General features: G+C 35.0%; 1 long non-coding RNA gene across 3 annotated transcripts; it reads right to left on the reverse strand.

Moving 5' to 3' along the window:
* Positions 1-599: 599 nt before the first annotated feature.
* On the reverse strand, positions 600-4,611 carry LOC146896210 (uncharacterized). Of its 3 annotated transcripts, none has more exons than XR_015022451.1 (7): positions 4,131-4,611; positions 2,226-2,266; positions 2,094-2,116; positions 1,777-1,890; positions 1,590-1,656; positions 1,379-1,472; positions 600-914 (listed from the first exon to the last, which is right to left on the reverse strand). It is a non-coding gene; the product is annotated as an uncharacterized LOC146896210 (long non-coding RNA). The 3 variants fall into 3 exon arrangements; XR_015022450.1 differs by lacking the exon at positions 2,094-2,116 and adding an exon at positions 2,645-2,749; XR_015022449.1 differs by lacking the exon at positions 2,094-2,116.
* Positions 4,612-8,161: the final 3,550 nt, after the last annotated feature.

The following is an 8,161-nucleotide window of genomic DNA, read 5'->3' on the forward strand; positions in this document are numbered from 1 at the left end:
GGTAAACAGCATTACTACGACTTCCATGGGACATTTTTGCATTCTCTAAAAATTCAGCCAAAATGGAGGTTAAGAAAATCTCCTCGTTAATTTGGGACATTACTCGTTTTGGACCCTTTTTTAGTAGGAAGGCCATAATGTGGCCGATTTGCATTGAATCTTAGCGTGTGACAATTCGTTGGATAGGTAAACAACATAACTACGACTTCCATGGGATATTTTTGCACTACAAGAAATTTGCCATTTAGCAACGGCAAAAACCGTTGGTAAAGGTTCAAAAAACCGTTGGTATAGGTCATACCACCTGCTGCCGTCTAGGATACTATGCTTATACCAACGGCAGAAAGCCGTCCCAATAGCTTATACCAACGGATAACTAGCTTGTTGCTAAAGATTTCGGAGCTATAGCAACGGCATTTTACACCTGTTTAATTGCTTTAACCAACCTGTATATCCGTTGGTATAGGACTAGACTGCTCGTTGCTATAGGTCTTTTTTTTTTTTATAAATAAATATTTTTGTCTAAACCAAATAGTTTTTTAATAACAAAAGTTTTACACTGTTTTTTTTATATGCACCACACAATATTTAAAGCAAAATAAAAGAAAATTTCAATTATATTAAATTGTCAAATTAACAAGTCTTACAAACATGTGAAACTAACATCTTACAAACTAACAAAGCTACATGGTACCAAGCTCTTATCCTTGTAGAATTAACTTATTACAACATATTTATGACTTCAGCTCGGATTTCTATTAACGATTTAAGCATCTCCTCTTAAGGAACTGGAACGGAGAAGGTTATAAACATAATCGTTGAATCATATTTGAAGCCGGCACAGACTTCAGCGGATGCTGCAAGGAAGTAAACATCAAACGTGCCACTGCCTCTCACATTACAAATTCACTCGTCTGCAACATGGGAGAGAGAGAATTATTAGAATCCAACAGGTAACACAACACAAAGCCTACGTCCTATGATAACAAATCACAACAAGGAGAAAATACACTCAATCCTAAGGAATCTCATTAACAAAAAAAACGCCTATGCCATGTAAAAGGAGGTTTAAAATTTTTCTCACTATCATCTCGGTCATATTTTAATATCAATATTAACTCAGCACAACAAATCACAATCAGAATGACAAAAATCAAAATCTCCAAATCACAATTATTAAAAAGCTAAAAAGAGAATTAGGAAAAATAACTTGGTCTATTGTATCCTTAGCACCTAATTTCATAGCAATTACAAATAGATATTTCAGTGGCATGGAAAATACCATCCTACCAGTAACTTCAGTGTATTAAAAGTTCAACTTCCACAAAAAATAATGCTAATTAATTAGTGCCTCAGATGATAATGGTATAGGAAGTACTTTGCAAGGTCTGAAGAGAAGTGGCTTTCTCTTTGTAAAAATTCACATGTAGTGCTTGAAACTTAGTAGTTTCATTCTTAAAGGAACTTTCAAACTGCAGTCATGTAATCAAAAAAGAAGAATTAAACAAGTTTTCTTCAACACATATTTCCCTTCCTGCTAATGACTCGGTTAACAACATCATTCATAAACCAATTTGTATTTTAAATACCTCTTTGGAACTGATATTCAGGTGAAAACTTCTCTTTGGACGGTGATGGTGGTGGATCATAGAAGATCTGCCATAGAAGCAAGTATAATTATATATTATTTGCAAACGAAAGTATATGCAAATACCAGATTTAGTCTGTTAAGTTACAGAGTCAATATTCATACAAGTTGAGTTTGAGTTGTTTTACCTACATGTAAAGCAGCTCTATGGTTCTACCATTTGTTGTGTGAAGCACATTCAAAATATGCACAGCTCGACTATCGCGACACCACGAAAATCGATCCTTCAGGATTTCCACAACCTGTAAAAAGTATGGTTTATCATCGCATCAATGAACATCAGAAAAACAATTACCATATAAAAATGTTATTAAACTCATATTCATGACAGCTAAAATTATTAAACTAATGTGAGTTATTAAACTCATATATTCATGACAGCTAAAGTTAAGCCAATTAGCTGACACTTTTACACAACCACAAAATAAAAATTACAATTGTATACCTAATATGCTTTAGAAGTATAACCTATCATAAGAAAGAGACCACATATCAATAACTCACATATTAAAAAAATTATTTCTTAAAAACTTTATTAAGATGGTTAGCAACTGAAACGTAATTTATGACCAAGTACCTTAAAGCAATTCCCCCAAAACCATTATTCACACATAACTCCTGCACAAGATAGATTAGATTCAGGACCACTGACATATTATAGTAAAGCATCTTTTAATAGAGTAATTAGACCTTCATAGATTATATAATCAACAACAAAGGTACAAACTAAGCACTACTTCTGCTCACAACACACACTACCATTAACTAACCATTTATATCATCAACTTTTTGTTATAAATATCACTAGATATTTTGTCCCAAGAAATTGTATAAAAAACAGGCTATTAAGTATATTTACAGATACTGTGATATACGATATACTCTCTACAATTCTCACAAAAGAAAAAAGTCATATATCCTGTTGCAATTCAATTACAAAACTTTTTCAAATCTAAAGAGTAGAAACAAGTGTTGAATGCAGAACACAACTTTTACCTCTTTTCAAACTTGTTGATGTCAATTGAATTGGAACCTAAGCGCACAGAATAGAGAACATATTTGATGGAAAAACATGATCCTTGATGCAAAAACTTTAGGTCTCTAAAGAGTTTCATAACGTAAATTGAAAATAAGAATTAGAGAGAAGAATCAAAGGACTGAGCATTCCTACAAATAGTTTGCCAATATTTCAACACACCACATTTTAAAGTATACTAGAGCATTAGATAGCAGCCACACACACACTCAGTTGCAAACCTAGTTACTTATCTCCAAAATGGCTTACATAGTTACACTCCATAAATCTTCATAAAAAGAGCTTACCTAGTTACAAACATTTGCCTCCAAAAGGGCTTACATAGTTACAAACATTTATCTTCAATTTATGTATAAAAAAAGTCAATTTTTTAATTAAAAATATCTTAGGTTATGAATCAAACATTGATCTACTAATAAATCACTAATCAGAGGTCCAAATCTCAATCTGAAGGGCAATGTCAAAGAGAAAACAACAAATTCATAAACAATAACATGAAAAATCACTCAAAAAACAAAAAATCAAATGGATTCCAGAAGATCAAATGGATTATGTTTAATATGTGAATTGTGTAAATCATTAAATTAGAATGAAGTCACACCGAACAGATAATATATACCAACAACATCAATAGAGAATACACGACAATCACAATTTGGCTATCTTCAGTCTTTTCAATCCCACAAAGCTTGAGGATATAATTGGAGTCTACAACTTTGTTCATTACCATTGATTGTTGTGAGTACTAAATTATGTTTAGTTCAGACTAATCACTTATACTACTACTGATGTCAAAAAGAGTACATGATAAGAACCTTTATTTTTTCTCTATTAATGTGAGTCCCAATCAGCATGAGGTTATTGGATATACTTTCGTATTCTTTACTAGCAGTCATTGTGAATAGTCTAAACTGTTGATTATGGATTTCAATCCATAACATTATTATGACATTTGTATTAAAATGTTGACAAATCTCAGAAAACATAACAAAATTCCCCCTTATATTCCTTCTACGGTGACAAAAATCTCAGAAAACTTAACAAAAATCCCTCACAACTTGCATCAACCATATATTAAGTGAGTATCCATTCCAATCAACAATCATTAACACCATAAAGCACAACAACAAAAAACTCATAACTTCCAGCAATACACAAAGCTATTGTCCATAAACTGAAAATAAGCTTAAAATCCTCTAGGGAGGCAGCATTACACTTAAATATATATTGTTTTTGCCATTGTCCATAGAATGAAATTAAGCTTAATTTCATGGCCCAGATCAATCAAATTTGACGTGAATAAAGGTTAGAGGAAAACAAATGAAACCCAGCGGCGAAACCAAATTGCACTCAACTGAAAAAACTAAAAATATAAGAGATTAACAAAAAAAATCACTGAATCAACAAAATACTCAGAATTCTTTAAAAAAAAAACAAAAAATTAACCTGCGAAGATTGGCTCAAAGAACTGGGTTGCAGTTGGGTTGCAGCTGTGTCGCAGTGAGAGAGTTAGATTGAGGGCGGGAGTCACAATGAGAAGGATTCAGGGAACGATTGAGAGTAAGAGGTAGAGAAAAACACGATTGAGAGAGAGAGAGAGAGAGAGAGAGAGAGAGAGAGAAAGACAAGATGGAGGAGGATTCGCAGATAAGGTGAAGAGGTACGGAACAACACGTTTGAGAAAGAGTGGGGGGTTCGGAACTACACGATTCTGACAAAAGTTCAGAGAACGATGATTGAATACAAGTGGGATGAAATTGGTGGTTAGGTTTTGAGAAATTGGAGATTTGAGGGTGAGATTGATTACTAGAAATTGAAGATTAGAGAATGAATTTGAGTTTTAGGGTTTTCCAGTTTTGGGAAAGTGAGATGGAGAAAGCGGGATATGAAACATGAGTGAGATGAAAAATTTGGGCCAAGCGGGAATGAGCAATTTACAAGGCGCTTTCTAATTTAACCAAAACGCCTGCGACAGTTGACCAAAACCGTCGCAGCAACTATCGCAAAGATGCACTTTGAGGCTGTTATAAGGTAAGGGTCGCAGATGAAGTGTCGCAAATTGTTGATTTTCTTGTAGTGGTTGAAGGAACTGGATGGGGCCGATTGAAGGAACTGGAGTGATTGATAGAGGATCCATTGAACGATTGAAGGTTGGGATTCTGAGAGGAAGGTTGGGATTCTACACTTTGGCGAGAGAAAGAAGGTGGAGTGATTTTTTGTTTTACCTTTTTTGATTGTGTGAGAGAAAGAAAAAGGTAGAAAAAAAATTGAATGAGACTGAAAATTTGAGATATTTCATGAAAATTTGTGCGCCTTTTTCTCTGCTACCCTATAGCAACGCCAGGGTGCAATTCCGGTTGCTATATTTAATCTATACCAACTCCTTTTTTTGCAGTCACTAAAGGTGTCCGTTGCTATATGGCAAATTTCTTATAGTGTTGCATTCTCTAAAAATTTAGCCAAAATGGCGGTTAAGAAAATCCCCTCGTTAATTTAGGACATTACTCTTTTTCGACCCTTTTTTATAAGGAAGGCCATAAAGTGGCCGGTTTGTATTGAATCTTAGCATGGGACAATTCGTTGGATAGGTAAACAACATAGCTACGACTTCCATGGGATATTTTTGCATTTTTTAAAAATTCAGCCAAAATGGAGGTTAAGAAAATCTCCTCGTTAATTTGGCACATTACTCGTTTTCGACCCTTTTTTACTAGGAAGGCCATAATGTGGCCGATTTGCATTGAATCTTAGCGTGTGACAATTCGTTGGATAGGTAAACAACATAACTACGACTTCCATGGGACATTTTTGCATTCTCTAAAAATTCAGCCAAAATGGGGGTTAAGAAAATATCCTCGTTAATTTAGGACATTACTCGTTTTCGACCCATTTTTACTAGGAAGGCCATAAAGTGGCCGGTTTGTATTGAATCTTAGCATGGGACAATTCGTTGGATAGGTAAACAACATAGCTACGACTTCCATGGGATATTTTTGCATTTTTTAAAAATTCAGCCAAAATGGAGGTTAAGAAAATCTCCTCGTTAATTTGGGACATTACTCGTTTTCGACTCTTTTTTACTAGGAAGGCCATAATGTGGCCGATTTGCATTAAATCTTAGCGTGTGACAATTTGTTGGATAGGTAAACAGCATAACTACGAATTCCATGGGATATTTTTGCATTCTCTAAAAATTCAGCCAAAATGGAGGTTAAGAAAATCTCCTCGTTAATTTGGGACATTACTCGTTTTGGACCCTTTTTTAGTAGGAAGGCCATAATGTGGCTGATTTGCATTGAATCTTAGCGTGTGACAATTCGTTGGATAGGTAAACAACATAACTACGACTTCCATGGGATATTTTTGCATTCTCTAAAAATTCAGCCAAAATGGAGGTTAAGAAAATCTCCTCGTTAATTTGGGACATTACTCGTTTTGGACCCTTTTTTAGTAGGAAGGCCATAATGTGGCCGATTTGCATTGAATCTTAGCATGTGACAATTCATTGGATAGGTAAACAACATAACTACGACTTCCATGGGATATTTTTGCATTCTCTAAAAATTTAGCCAAAATGGAGGTTAAGAAAATCCCCTCGTTAATTTAGGACATTACTCGTTTTCGACCCTTTTTTATAAGGAAGGCCATAAAGTGGCCGGTTTGTATTGAATCTTAGCATGGGACAATTCGTTGGATAGGTAAACAACATAGCTACGACTTCCATTGGATATTTTTGCAATTTTTAAAAATTCAGCCAAAATGGAGGTTAAGAAAATCTCCTCGTTAATTTGGGACATTACTCGTTTTCGACCCTTTTTTACTAGGAAGGCCATAATGTGGCCGATTTGCATTGAATCTTAGCGTGTGACAATTCGTTGGATAGGTAAACAACATAACTACGACTTCCATGGGATATTTTTGCATTCTCTAAAAATTTAGCCAAAATGGAGGTTAAGAAAATCCCCTCGTTAATTTAGGACATTACTCGTTTTCGACCCTTTTTTATAAGGAAGGCCATAAAGTAGCCGGTTTGTATTGAATCTTAGCATGGGACAATTCGTTGGATAGGTAAACAACATAGCTACGACTTCCATGGGATATTTTTGCATTTTTTAAAAATTCAGCCAAAATGGAGGTTAAGAAAATCTCCTCGTTAATTTGGGACATTACTCGTTTTCGACCCTTTTTTACTAGGAAGGCCATAATGTGGCCGATTTGCATTGAATCTTAGCGTGTGACAATTCGTTGGATAGGTAAACAACATAACTACGACTTCCATGGAACATTTTTGCATTCTCTAAAAATTCAGCCAAAATGGGGGTTAAGAAAATATCCTCGTTAATTTAGGACATTACTCGTTTTCGACCCATTTTTACTAGGAAGGCCATAAAGTGGCCGGTTTGTATTGAATCTTAGCATGGGACAATTCGTTGGATAGGTAAACAACATAGCTACGACTTGCATGGGATATTTTTGGATTTTTTAAAAATTCAGCCAAAATGGAGGTTAAGAAAATCTCCTCGTTAATTTGGGACATTACTCGTTTTCGACCCTTTTTTACTAGGAACGCCGTAATGTGGCCGATTTGCATTGAATCTTAGCGCGTGACAATTCGTTGGATAGGTAAACAACATAACTACGACTTCCATGGGATATTTTTGCATTCTCTAAAAATTTAGCCAAAATGGAGGTTAAGAAAATCCCCTCGTTAATTTAGGACATTACTCGTTTTCGACCCTTTTTTATAAGGAAGGCCATAAAGTGGCCGGTTTGTATTGAATCTTAGCATGGGACAATTCGTTGGATAGGTAAACAACATAGCTACGACTTCCATGGGAGATTTTTGCATTTTTTAAAAATTCAGCCAAAATGGAGGTTAAGAAAATCTCCTTGTTAATTTGGGACATTACTCGTTTTCGACCCTTTTTTACTAGGAAGGCCATAATGTGGCCGATTTGCATTGAATCTTAGCGTGTGACAATTCGTTGGATAGGTAAACAACATAACTACGACTTCCATGGGACATTTTTTCATTCTCTAAAAATTCAGCCAAAATGGGGGTGAAGAAAATATCCTCGTTAATTTAGGACATTACTCGTTTTCGACCCATTTTTACTAGGAAGGCCATAAAGTGGCCGGTTTGTATTGAATCTTAGCATGAGACAATTCGTTGGATAGGTAAAGAACATAGCTACGACTTCCATGGGATATTTTTGCATTTTTTAAAAATTCAGCCAAAATGGAGGTTAAGAAAATCTCCTTGTTAATTTGGGACATTACTCGTTTTGGACCCTTTTTTAGTAGGAAGCCATAATATGGCCGATTTGCATTGAATCTTAGCGTGTGACAATTCGTTGGATAGGTAAACAACATAACTACGACTTCCATGGGATATTTTTGCATTCTCTAAAAATTTAGCCAAAATGGAGGTTAAGAAAATCCCCTCGTTAATTTAGGACATTACTCGTTTTCGACCC

Source organism: Medicago sativa, chromosome 8, assembly GCF_051527215.1.
Source record: "Medicago sativa cultivar Bolivia chromosome 8, Bolivia_mono, whole genome shotgun sequence".
Taxonomy (NCBI): domain Eukaryota; kingdom Viridiplantae; phylum Streptophyta; class Magnoliopsida; order Fabales; family Fabaceae; genus Medicago; species Medicago sativa.